The sequence below is a fragment of the Euphorbia lathyris genome, chromosome 8 (assembly GCF_963576675.1).
Source record: "Euphorbia lathyris chromosome 8, ddEupLath1.1, whole genome shotgun sequence".
In the NCBI taxonomy this organism is placed as follows: Eukaryota; Viridiplantae; Streptophyta; class Magnoliopsida; order Malpighiales; family Euphorbiaceae; genus Euphorbia; species Euphorbia lathyris.
In genome coordinates this window covers 8,377,746-8,392,558 of record NC_088917.1, presented here as the reverse complement: position 1 = coordinate 8,392,558, position 14,813 = coordinate 8,377,746, and positions in this window count along the sequence as shown.

Sequence of the window (14,813 nt, the reverse complement as noted above, 5' to 3'; positions counted from 1 at the left end):
GACTCTTCTAAAATTTGAGTTCGCTTATTAAAAACTCTGTATGCTTTGCTGTTTGTTGAGTAGCCCAAAAAGATAGCCTCATCAGCTTTTGAATCAAGCTTTGCTAAGCTATCTTTGGTATTTAAAATAAAACATCTACAGCCAAAGGCACGAAAGTATCCAATATTGGGCTTTCGTCCTTTCCAAAGTTCATAGGGGGTTTTCTTTAATATAGGTCTAACTAGAGCCCTATTAAGAATATAGCATGTTGTGTTAACAGCCTCTCCCCAAAAATACTTTGGAAGCCTATGCTCATCCAGCATTGTCCTGGCTATTTCAACCAGAGTTCTGTTCTTCCTTTCTACAACCCCATTTTGCTGAGGTGTTCTAGGAGCAGAAAAATTATGGTCAATGCCGCTGGCTTCACAGAATTCAACAAACTTTTGGTTTTTGAATTCTCCACCGTTATCACTACGGATGTGAGCTAATTTTAGGTCTTTTTCATTTTCAATTTTTCTAACCAAATTTGAAAATGTCTCAAAGGTCTCATCCTTGCTGGTCAGCAGGATAACCCACGTATACCGAGAGAAGTCATCTATAATGACCAAGGAAAATCTTCTTCCACCCAGACTCAGCGGCTGGACTGGACCGAAGAGATCCAAGTGTAGTAACTCTAACGGACGTTTAGTTGAGACGATATTTTTGCTATGAAAAGATTGTTTGGTTTGTTTTCCAGCTTGGCAAGCGTGGCATAATTGATCTTTTTGAAATTTAAGTTCAGGCAGTCCCTCAACCAATTGCTTTCTTGCTAGTTTGGCCAGGAGGTCCATGCTTACATGACCAAGTCTCCTGTGCCATAGCCAGGAATTTTCTTCCTTTGACACTAAGCACACAGTTTTTGAAAACTTTTTCTCTAAGTCTAGCATAAAGACATTATCTATCCGAGGGGCAGTTAAAATTAACTCATTTGTTTTACCCTCGTATATTTTACATCCAGTAGCATCAAATATAACTTTTCTCCCATTATCACATAGCTGAGCTACGCTGAGTAAGTTATATTTGAGTCCGCTGACTAGGGAGACAGATTCAATAGTAGGATTACCTCCGATGGTTCCTGACCCTACTATCTTACCCTTCTTGTTGTCTCCAAAACTTACGCTTCCTCCTCGTTTACGCTCAAACGTGATGAACTGAGTTTCATCACCCGTCATATGCCTTGAGCATGCGCTGTCAATATACCACATCTTTGACTTCTCGGCACATCTCAGGCTTACCTGCATTGTAACTAGTTACTTTTAGGTACCCAATTCTTTTTGGGTCCTGGCTTGTTAGGTGCAACAGGTATAGCATCATATTTTATTTTATGGCGACATACATGGACAGTATGGCCATTCTTTCCAAAGAAGTCACAGCTGACCTTCTGTTTAGGATTTTTTACTGACTTGTCAGCACCCCAGTGCTGAGTGTGCCAGCACACCTTAGTGGTGTGTCCTAACTTCCCACAAAAGTCACACTGGACTTTTCGCTTGGGTTTCCATCTCTGCTGAGTACCTTGGTACTGAGTTCTCAGAGGAATGTTATTTTTATTAGGAACCTTTAGTTGGTTCTGGATGGTTGTGACGTCCTTCCTCAGTTTCTTTGAAACTGACTGGACTTCAGAGACAGACTCATGTATGATTTTCATATTATCATGCAGAGTTGAATTGTCCTAAAGAAGGAATCTGAGGTCACTCAGTTTGACCTCTTCCACTTCGTCACAGTGCCTGCTGAGTGCTCTAATTTTCTTATTACACTTCTTGACAAGTGTATAGAGATCACTCAGGGCATTAACCATATCATTTCTGAGCTGGGGAAGAGAAATTACCTCATTTGATTGCTCCTCATCTTCTGATAGGTCAGCAGGCTAAGAGACGCATGGCTCAGCAAGTTCGTCAGCCATGAAGCATATCTTCGCTGACTCAGTGGCCTCAGTTTCTGTAGATGAAGACTCATCGCTGTCACTCCAAGTAGCCACCATTGCTTTCTTCCCACTTTTCTTGTCTTTCCTCGGCGTGGGGCCGTTTGACTTAATATGGCCAGTTTGATGGCACTCAAAGCATGTAATAGGCTTTGAGCTGTCCTTTCTGTATTTGCTGTCACTTGAGTCAGCCTTATACTTATCAAACTTTCTGTAAGGCTTTTTAGAGTATTTGTCACTCTTCTTGAATAGCCTTTTCATCTTCCTTGTGAACATAGCCATCTCCTCATCGTCAGTTGAACTCCCATCAGTGGAGTCATCTTTCATGACAAGTGACTTCTGCTTCTTGTCTTCAGATTTTTCCTTCACCTCAAAGTTTTTCATGGATATCTCATGGGTCAGCAATGAACCGATGAGTTCGTCATATTTGTAGGTGGTTAAATCCTGAGCTTCCTCAACTGCTGTCTTCTTTGCTTGCCAGTCTTTAGGAAGACTCCTGAGAATCTTTTTGACTTGTTCTTCCTCAGTGAAGATTTTCCCAAGTCTCTTGAGCTCATTAATGATGTTGGTAAACCTTGCATTCATGTCTAAAATGCCCTCATCATTGTCCATCTCGAACAGCTCGTACAGTCTCATCTGCTGATTCACCTTGGATTCTTTTACTTTATTTGTTCCCTCGCAGGTGACTTCCAGCTTTCTCCAGATCTCTTGTGCCGACTCAGAACCTGAGATTTTATTATATTCTGCAGCATCGAGCGCACAGTGAAGCATATTGATAGCCGAAGCATGGTTTTGGAGCTTCTTAAGATCATCCTCTGTCCATTTGGCCTCAGCTTTTACAACTGTTTGGCCAGCCACAACCTCGACAGGTACAAATGGGCCTTGGACTATAGATAGCCAGGCACTCATATTTGTAGCCTGAATGAAGTTCTTCATCCTATTCTTCCAGAAGGTATAGTTTGACCCGAAGAATAGGGGAGGCCTAGTAATGGACAGCCCCTCAGGCAGTATTTGAGTTGTTTGGTTTCCAGGGAGAAACCGAGTGCTATTTTCGCCCATGGTAGGGATCAGTTCAAGGTTGTTAGACCTTTTAGAGTGAGCTTTTAAGCTCTGATACCACTTGTTGGTCCCTTGTAAGGTTGCAAGTATAGTTCCAGGGGGGGGGGGTTAGGAACTATTTAAACTTTTTCGCAATTAGGGCAGACTTCTTTTTCTAAAGAAAAATGTTTGAACAGCGGCGCTGAGTAAACAGCAAGATACTGGCTTAGTCAACAGGTGACTAGGTCAGTTTCTTAGCTTGAGTCAGGAGATAGCACTTAGAGTCTATTCCTGAGCTCAGACGTTCAACGCGCACAACTCAACTTGACCTCTTTACTTGGTCAGTTTTTGGTTATTTTAAGCAAGCAATATAAATAAGGAGTTAAAGGTAAGAAATACTTCACTCAGCAGATTTATCCAGGTTCGGCTTCTTCTAAGCCTACGTCCTGTCCCCGGAACACGTTCCGAGATTTCAAATCCTCTACTGAGCTCTCTAAAGGTAGAGCCTCAAACCTTTTACAATATCAGCAACTTAGTATGACAAGAGTACCTTCCTCTATACTTCTACTCAATCCTAATCTCTCGCTGAGTACTAAAACCGAGTACTCAGCCTCTCCTTTCTATCTCTAGAAATGATAAGTGTTTTGTCCTATACAAAGGTTTGCTAAGACACTTTAGACGATTTAACAATCACTCTAGACTTTTACACAGATATAAGAAATGTAGTGTAAGAATTTGCTTTGCTTCTTTGCTTGCAGAACTTGTAGAAATTTGGTCAGCGTAACTGCTTGATCAAGTTCTATGTGTTGTGAAGCTTGTGATGGCACTATTTATAGAGACGTCTGGGCATCGGTCATTTCGAATTTCGAAATAACCGTTGGAGGGAAACGGCTACATGTCGTTGTCATCCTGACTTGCTCAGAGCTCTCGGCCAATCAGAATTGTGTATCTTCTGTCCTCGGTCAGCTCAGCAGACTGTCTCTCCTTTTATGGTAAAGTCAACTGGACAGCATACTGTGTCATCTGAACTTTGCCCAAAAGGGAAATACTTTGTCTGGAAGTTTTGCTATGCCAGCTGCTGTCTTGTACGCTTTGTCGAGACTACTCAGCAGCTTCATCTTGAAGTTGTTCCCGAAGGTCTTCTAGATCCTTCCGTTTGCTGAGTTGCGTTCTGTTTAGAACGGTAACGTTTTGACAAACGCGGGCCGAGTGTACTGAGTTGTTTGACTTGGGCCTTGGCTTCCGTAATGGGCTTGGGCCATTTAATCCTTATGTCTTATAACAGTTTTAACTCAACATTGAACAAACACATTAGTAGAATAAATCAAAGCATTTAAACTTAGTGTGTTTAGAATATGTATTTTAAATTATACTTAAACAATTTTGTCAAATCAAAATTATGTGGAAAGGTGTTTCAACAATCGGTTCCTTTCTATCTGTGAAATTTTTCTCTAAATCGTATGGTTCTTTTAGTCAATTGGTTCCTAGTATTGGTTTCTTTGCTCACTCCCTGATGCAACATCAGGACATCAAGCCAATCATCAAGAGCTAATATAACTTTCTTATTAGTCCTCCATTTTCAAAATATTCCAAAAGACATCAATACCAAATCCTTATCCTTCAACTTAATAGGAATCGGTAAGTACAATACTTCTCGAAAACAATATTTTCTCATCCTAAAGAACAACAAATTAGATCCGAAGGGACGTTTAATATCAAACGAATATAACTCTTCCAAGTACTAACTAAGAGACCGAACCAATTGTAGGAGAAAGGGAACAAGTGGTGCCTCCTTAGCAAAGTATAACACTACTGTGTATTACGAATCTTGATTCAGAAAGTCTCACTAGAACTAGTCAAAGATCCAACTGTTACCATGATCACGCCCGATTCTGAGAATCCCAACCCTAATGAGCTTAAAGAATATCAAGCCCTGATATATGGGGACACGTTCACTTGTAAACAGGTGACATGTAACACGCCCCACTCCTCAACGCGTAACCGTCTTCTGCAGTTTGATCACATATAAATAGTGTAAACTCACCTCAAGGTACACAAATTCATTCACTCTACTAAGCTTACATTATAGCTTTTATTTACTGATTGTATTATCCTCCAGTTCTTTCATAAACTGACGTATACATCGGAGCATGTTAGTCGAATAATGCCCCCATTTGATCTTGTTTCTATGCAATCGCATGTTGACAAGTAGACTCTCAATATTTAACCACATCACTGATTATCTTATTTTTATCCATATCTCAATCTTTATGCTTATTATTATCCCAACTTGTATTTTTATCTCTATTCCCATCAAATATCAACATATTCGTAAATGTATTAAGACTATCTCAAACTCAATATTTAATTGATGTTAGAAATGAAATTTAATGATCCAACCATCATCAAACTGTATTATCATTTTGATGAATACAGTTCTTCTTTCTTAAATTTGATGTTGCATTCAAAAAATTTGATACAACGTCAAATAATATTTTTACTATCTTCTTACTTTTTTCATTTATTTATATATATATATATTTTGATGGAACATTTATTTTTATATATACAAATATAGTATTATATATTTGATTATATAAATACTATTATTCTAAAGGAATTTTTGTTTAAAGAAAGAAAATGGATTTGAGTAAAAGCATTGTAACAATATTAAAAACAGAATAGATAATATATACGGAGAAAATAAAGAAAATACAGGTTGATGTAGAAAAATGATGAAATTGATTGGAGATGTTTAATCATTTTATTTTGGCCTAATACGTCACTAGTTGTCTGAACTTGTCTATAATAGTTGATTGGCTCCCTGAACTTTGCAAGTATCTCACCAGCTCCTTGAACTTGATTATTTCGTATCACCAACTTCTCCAACTTGTTCATAAAAGTAGATTAACTCCATAAACTTTATAAGTGTCTCACCAAGTCTCCAAACTTGCTTATTCCGTAACAACTAAATATAAAAACTATAATACTAACTCTCAATTCTCATTCATTCTATCTCTCAAACCTGCAACACTAACTCTTATAATAGGTTGAAAGCTATGAGAAGAGAAAAAAATTACATCTCAAATGAATGAAAATGTATTTTTAGAATTTAGGTTTAATAAGTTTTTGTATCTAGTTGTTACGGAATAAGAAAGTTTAGGAAATTGATGAGACACTTATAAAATTCAAGGAGCTAATATACTTTTATGGACAAGTTCAGGGAGTTGGTGATACAAAATAATCAAGTTCAATGAGCTGATGAGACATTTGCAAAGTTTAGTGAGCCAATCTATTATTATGGTCAAGTTCATGGAGTTGGTCATGTATTATGTTTTTTTTAATAAGGTGTAAAAATGTCGCTAACGTTTACCGTCAGGAGCATTTTTACCTCTAACATTGGCAGTGAAGAACAATTTTACCTTTAACATCTAAAATGATCCAATTTTACCCCTAATATTGGCATCGAAGAGCAATTTTACCCATAACATTGACAAGTGATATTAATTTGAAAAATAATTTTCCAAATTGTCTTATCGGTCATGAATTTTGTCATTTACACTTTATATTTGCGTTATTTTTATCACTAATTAGTAACATATCACAAACATAAAATTAGACGTGAAAAAAATTAAAAACTATAATGTATTTTGTAGGATTAAAAAAAAATCAAATATTTCACTAAATTTAAAAAATATTAATCTCCAATTTTATCATTTGATCACAAAAAATATGATTTTTTTTAGAAATAACGGATATATAATTGGTGACAATGGTATCTAAAATTAACAAAATTTGTCAATATTAAACATACAATTACTTTTAAATGCTAATATTTAGAGTAGAAATTTACCATTTTAGATGTTACGGCTAAAATGTTCATGACTATAATTATTTTTTTGGAAAAGTATAAAAATAAACCTTGTGGTTTAGCCCATTTTTAAAGATAGACTATGTAGTTTAAAAGTTTGCAAACTAGTACCTCGAGGTTCAAACCGTTAGCAAAGACAGTCTAAAACACTAATACCGTTAAAAAATGATGATGTGTCAAATTTGGTCAAAAAGTCATAGAGTTATTTTAGTCTTTTAATTATTTATTTATAATTAAATTTTATTTTTTTTATTCATCCAACCAATCTCTCTTTGACACCACACATCTCACTCTCTTCTCTCCTCGTCTTCACCCTCAATGTCTCTTCTCGCTCCTCTCCCGTCTGCCTCGCCTGTAAAAACCAGCAACTCTTCCTCCTGTATTCCACTCAATATGCACGTCCGACGGCTGCTCATCACACTTGATCAGAAAATTAAGATTATAACATTTTCCGTTATGTATTGGAGAATTGAAAATTCCATTATTAAGATTATAACATTTTCCGTTTACTAATTCATTGTTTTTTCGATTCGACTGTAGTGTTTGTTTTGGTCAAGATAGATTCCGGCTTCATCGTACATGGCCGCCCGATAGAGATAACCAAGAACCTTTCCCCACAAATTCCCTCAATTCGAAGACCCTCTGTTCGCCTTTTCCAGATCTGAGAAGAGAAATAGATAGATGTGGAGGGAAAGAGAGAAATCGAATGAAATCACTGGAACGGACTGTGTTTGTTGAACGGAGAAGATGAAGAATGACAGAGAAGACGAAACAGAACAGAGAAGAGAGAAAATGACTAAAATAACCCTCTGAATTTTTGACTAAATTTGCCACATCATCATTTTTTAACGGTGTTAGTGTTTTAGACTGTCTTTGCTAACGGTTGAACATCAAGATACTAGTTTGCAAACTTATAAACCACGATAGTCTATTTTTGATAGGTCAAACCACAAAATTTATTTGTATATTTTTCCCTTATTTTTTTTCCACCTTATCACAAATTTTTTTTAAACAACTTTACACATAATAATGGCACTTACGTAATTCCTCACAAAAGAAAGGGGATATCCTAATGCCATGGACACTGATTGCCAGCGAAAACGAATTCTACATTGTCGTGTTTGATGTGACGATGGGATAGTGACACGTGTAAGCATAAAGACGTTAAAAGTCATAAATGATGATGAGAGAGAGAGGACAGTATAGAGTGACTCAGAAAATCGCATGCACTGGTCACCCATCGGATTTGTTGTCAACACGTGTCATAATGGGTCACCGCCCGAGAATAACAACACATACGAGCTATTGCCTAAAGGACAAATTAAATAATCTAAATAATTTTTTATATATATACGTTTTACACTCGTATGAAAAAGATGGATTGAGAAGTTTGTTTTGTTTTATTTTATTTTATTTATAGACTTAATGCATATTTACACCCTTAAACTTGGTACATTTTGCCTATTGCCATCCTAAACTTTTAAAATAACCCATCACATATGTATAGTTCGATTTAAAAACCTATTACACACATATAGTTGGCTTTAAAAACCTATTACACACCTATAGTTGGCTCATTCGGCCCTCCTACACACAAAATCGTTGATCTTTCGTCTTTAACGAATAAGGTGGTATATGTGTTATAGAAAAAAAGAAAAGCGTGTGAGTTCGTTCGGTATGCGATCTCATCCGTCAAAAGCGAAGATCAACGATTTTGTGTGTAGGAGGTCCGAATGAACCAACTATAGGTGTGTGATAGGTTTTTAAAGCTAACTATAGGTGTGTTATAGGTTTTTAAAACCAACTATAGGTATATGATAAATTATTTTAAAAGTTTAGGGTGCCATTTGGCAAAACTTGCTAAATTTAAGTGTGTATATGTGTATTAAGCCTTTATTTATGTGAGTAAAATGTTTGTATTTATTTGATTGTGTGGCTCATGGAATTAGGTTGCTCATTGTTTACTAAGAGTATCTATTGCAATCAATTACGGTTCATTTGTTTTTTTTAAATGATATTTCAACTGTTTCATATTAGATATCTTTTTGAGAGACGTACAAAAATTAAGAATATTAAAAAAAAAAACTTCATTATTGTTTATTTATTTTTTTTAGTAGAAAAGGAAAAGAAAAACGAACAACAACAAACTACCCAGGAATTAGCCTAGGGAAGCTAACCTCAATTCTATCTTCTAAAAGAAGAGGAGAGATGAAACTAGGGGAAACAGGAAGGGTAGTAACGCCTAACGTCCCTTCATGGCCCGCCGCCGCCAAGCGATCAGCAACACGATTCTGCTCTCTAAAAATGTGTCTGAACTCTACGAACTCAAAGGAGGAGCAAAGCCTTTTAATAGCTTTGATGAGGTTGCGACTATTAAGACCCATAGAATGATTCTCAGAAATCATTTTGATTGCTTCCAAATTATCAGACTCCACAGAGAGCCTCTTAACACCCAGCCTTTTAGCAAGATTGATTCCAGTAAGAATAGCCCAGAGCTCCGCAGAAAAGGAAGAACCCAACCCTAAATTCTGGGAGAACCCAGAAAGCCAGGCGCCCCCTGCATCTCTAAGCACACCTCCAGCCGCAATCTTACCGTTACTGAGGCAGGAACCATCAGTATTCAGCTTCACAACCCCCTCTCTTGGCCTGCTCCATCCCACGAGATGGACATCACAACACTGAGAGGCTCTGGCAAGGGACTCCCATTTGAAACTATCGATAATAGAGAAAAGTTTTTTCGAGAAGAACTCAGCTAAGTTTGTCATAAAAACAGTTTTATCTCCAAAAATCTCCTCGTTTCTCCATTTCCAAACTTGGTGATAGATAATAGCAAAGAAAATGTCACCATGCTCCATGTATGGAAGCAACTTTCCTCTAACACCATCAGAGAACCAGTCGACCTCAGAATGTGCCATGAAGGAAGAGAAAATATGGTGTGAGAGAATTTTCCTCCAAACCTCTTTACTATTAGAGCAATCTCTAAGAGCATGGCACAAAGTCTCAACATGGCATCTGCATCTACTGCAAGCTCCAGAATCAGCCAAGTGCCTTCTGTGCCTATCCGAATTAGTAAGAAGCATGTCCTTAACGCCCAGCCATAGGAAACTCCTAATACGGAAAGGAACTTTAAGGGTCCAAATCGACTTCCACACATCCGAGGGAGGATCAGATCTAAAGAGAGAGAAAGCTTCAAAGGCCGATTTGCAAGAATAAACTCCATTGTTAGTCAGCGCCCAGCAGTGCCTATCCAAGTCTTCCTCTTGATTACTCACCTTCACTCCCCGCATTATTGTTTATTTATTGATTTCACCGTTTATTTATTATATAATAAGTCAATTATTTTAATTAATTTTCATAAACCCACTTTTATAACACACAAAATGATTTAATGTGTATTGATTATATAATATGACGTATAATATGAAACAAGAAAAAATCTCTAGAAAGATATGTAATATGAAACGGATGGAGCAATATTCTAAAACACAAAAAAAAAAAATAAAACCTTACATTATTCACTGGGTAAGAAAATGACTATAAAAAACAATAAAACCTTACATTGTTTTTTTTTTTTTTTTCTTCAAAAAAAAAACAATAAAAAATATTAAAGCTACACTTAACATAAACAACCGTTGAAACATATATTTACTGTAACTCGAAATCTGTAAATCTTCATCATCTTCATCATTCTGAACCTTAGAATATAAGTCATTTATTTTGCAATTACATAGATCCAGTGATCTACGGATAAGATCTACCATCGCTAAAATAGAAAATGTTACAAAAACAAAGATCATAAACAACAGACCGATAAAATATATAAAATCTAACTAAAATAAACTGATAAAAATAAAAAGAATCAAATAAATTAGCAACGGAGGATTCTTGTAACAAAATAAAACAACGGGTAGAATTGCTAGAATAACACTAAAATTTTCAGTTTTTTAGTCTGATTTTGTGTGTTTTCATGTTTGTCATCATTTTGAATGTCAACACATTACATAATTTATGTCGAATAAAGTAATTAATTACAAAATCGACTCAGATTAAAAGTAAAAGGGTAACAGTTCCTATTCATACTCTCTCCAAATAACAAATGCCCACTATCAATTAAAGTTAGACTTGAATAGTTAAAGGTCTCAAGTCATTTAAGCTAGATTTTGATTTTGAATCCTAACGTACGCAAAAAAAAAAAAAAACTTTAATTGAAAGAGAATCCATTTAAAGAAGTTCTTATGAGCTTCAAACAAAGAAATCAGACAAACTATAAAAAAACGTCCGTATCAATTAAGGTTGGTTTGAGTGATTTAGAGTCTCAAGTCATTTAGGGTCTGTTTGGTTCAGCGGTTAGCTAATAGCTGTTGCGGTTGCTGTTAGCTGTTTGCAGTTGCAGTAAGCTGTTAGCTGTTGTTGTGAGCTAATTGTTATTGGTTGTTCAATTACTAGTGTTTGGTAAAATTATATTGAGTTGTTGTTGTTCGGATTTAAAATGTCTAAAATTGACACGTTTTAAATTAATCAACAATTAAATTATAAAAAGGAAAATGTGAAAAAAATGATCATAACGTTTACAACTATGAATAATTTTACTCTTAACATCTAAAATGGTGCGATTCTACCCCTAACATTGGCAAGTTGGATCGATTTCAGATATTATCAGAAAACATAGATATTTTATTTCTTATTCTACATCAATTGCACATATCAGTAGTTCTAAAAAAGAGATTTCATATTTTTTTGTGATTTAATAATAAAATTAAAAATTAATATTATAAATTCGGCAAAATATTTGAAACTTTTTTTGTCCAACTCGTACAAAAAGACAATACAACAACAACAACAACAACAAAGCCTTAGTCCCAAAATGATTCGGGGTCGGCTAACATGAACCATCATATAAAACCGTCAAATCAAGTCGTGTCAGCGACACAAATTCGCTCCCTCCACTCCGTTCTATCCACTACCATATTTTCCTCAATTCCCAGTAAACTCATATCACTCTCGATCACCCTCCTCCAAGTTTGCTTAGGTCTTCCCCTACCCCTCACCACTACATCCCTTTGCCACTCTACGTCTCACATGGCCAAACCACCTTAGTCGGTTTTCTCTCATTTTATTCTCAATAGATGTGACCCCTACTTTTGTCCTAATTATTTCATTACTCACCCGATCCTTTCTCGTATGACCACACATCCATCTCAGCATATGCATCTCCGCCACCGACATCTTATGGATGTGGCAGTGTTTCACTGCCCAACACTCCGTACCATATAACAATGCTGGTCTAATTGCCGTCCGGTAGAATTTTTCCTTCAATCTATTAGGCATGCCGGGGTCACAAAGGAAACCCGTAGCACTCTTCCACTTCGACCAACCAGCTTTAATCCTATGAGCAACATCTCCATCTACTTCTCCATCCGTTTGGATAATAGATCCTAAATACCGGAAGCAATCCGAGGCCTGAACAACTCTCCCATCTAGGGTGATTGTCCCTGCCTCCCTACTCCTATGGCCGCTAAACTTACACTCCAAATATTCTGTCTTACTTCGGCTCAACTTAAAGCCTCTAGATTCTAGATTTTGTTTCCATAGTTCTAACTTCCTCTCCACTCCTTCTTTCGTCTCATCAACTAACACAATATCATCTGCAAACAGCATACACCATGGTATACCATCTTGAAGTGAACTTGTTAGTTCATCCATAACGATGGCAAAAAGAAATGGGCTTAGTGCGGAACCTTGATGCACTCCAATCGTAATAGGAAACTCTTCAGTCTTCCCAACACTAGTACGTACACTCGTGCATGCTCCCTCATACATGTCCTTTATGATGTCAATATATTTCTGCGAAATGTCTTTCCTTATCAAGGCCCACCAAAGTACTTCCCTTGGTACCTTATCATATGCTTTCTCCAAGTCAATGAAAACCATATGCAAGTCTTTCTTCTTATTTCGATAGTGCTCCATTAATTGTCTCATTAGATGGATGGCCTCCATAGTAAATCTTCCCGGCATAAAGCCAAACTGGTTTTTCGAGATCTTCACCGTCCTCCTTAGCCTTTGTTCGATCACTTCCTCCCAAAGTTTCATAGTGTGACTCATTAATTTGATTCCCCGATAGTTGGCACAATCTTGGACATCGCCTTTGTTCTTATACAAAGGGATTAAGATACTTTTCCTCCATTCTGATGGCATCTTATTGTTTCTCCAAATTTTGTTGAAGAACGTCGTCAACCATTCGATTCCTCTTTCTCCCAAACATCTCCAAATCTCAATAGGGATGCCATCAGGTCCTACTGCTTTCTTCAACTTCATCTTACTTAATGCCATTTTGACTTCACCCTTTTGAATTCTCCGCAGGAATTCATGATTTATCATATCGTGATGGATACTTATATCTCCAACATCTTGTCTGCGATCTCCATTAAATAAGTCATTAAAATAGGACCTCCATCGTTCCTTGATATCCTTATCTCCAACTAGGACTTTCTGGTCCACATGCTTCACACATTTAACTTTTCCGAGATCTCGCATCTTCCTATCTCTCATCCGAGCAATTCTATATATGTCTCTTTCCCCTTCTTTCGTATCCAATCTTGTATACAGATCCCGATTCACCTTTGCTCTAGCATCTCGTATGACATTCTTTACTTCCCTTTTAGCCTATTTGTATTTTTCATAGTTCTCGTCACTCCTACATTTCCCCAATATTTTATAGGATTCTCGCTTACTGTTTACTGCTTGTCGTACTTCTTCTGTCCACCAAGATGTGTCCTTACCCGGTGGCATGCTACCTTTAGATTCCCCTAGAACTTCCTTCGCTACTTCCCTTATACTATGCTCCATCTTAGTCCATATCGAATCTATATCTAAATCCATATTACAAGTCCAAACATCTTTTTTGGTCATCTCATCCACAAATTTTTGTTGATTCTCCCCTTGCAATTTCCACCACTTAATCTTAGTCTCTACTTGTGGTGTTTGTTTTCTTATACATTTCCTACTTCGAAAATCAAGCACCACTACTCTATGTTGGGTTGTCGTACTCTCACCAGAGATCACCTTACAATCAATATAACTCTTTCTGCAAGCACTCCTTACTAAGAAGAAGTCAATTTGGCTCGCATTACCGCCACTCCGATAAGTCACTAAGTGGGATGTTCTCTTCATAAACCATGTGTTCATGATACTCAAGACTATATATATATATATATATATATATATATATATATATATATATTATTTTTTTTTAAATTCACGTCTAATCATATGTTTGTGATCTGTTACTAACGATGATAAAATGGTGCACGTGTGAAGGTAGATGACAATATTAATAACCAAAAAGACAGTTTGATAAATTATTTCTCAAATTGACCCAACTTGTCAATGTTAGTGTAAAATTGCTTTTGGCTGCCAACATTAGAGGTATAATTGTACCATTTTAAACGTTAAGGGTAAAATTGCTCCTAGCTATAAATGTTATGGGTATTTTTATACCTTATCATATTATAAAATAAAAAATGCGTTACACAATTAATAAAACTAATCTATATAAAAAATAAAAAATTATTTAACGTAACAAAACCTTATTCTTTCGGTAATTATGTTGTAGAAATATAAATAATGTTAAAGAATAAATATATTTTGTGGAAAAAAGAAGGATAATTTTGTCAATAACAAATAACTACAAACAACTATTTATGAAAAGCTCCAAATAAGAGCTTTTCGTGAAACGCTCCAAAACGTTGCAGTCTCCAGAGAAAATGCTAAATACTGTGGTTATATAATCCTAACCAAACACTATATTTCCTGCGGTTTGGAGTGAAACGCTAAACGCTCTTTCGAAAAGCTAAAATAAATACTCGCTTAAACTAAATCTTAAGTTTGAATCCTAACGTACATAAAAAGCTTTAGTTAAGAGAAAATCCACATAAAGGGGTTTTGATGAGTTTTAAACTGAGAAATTAG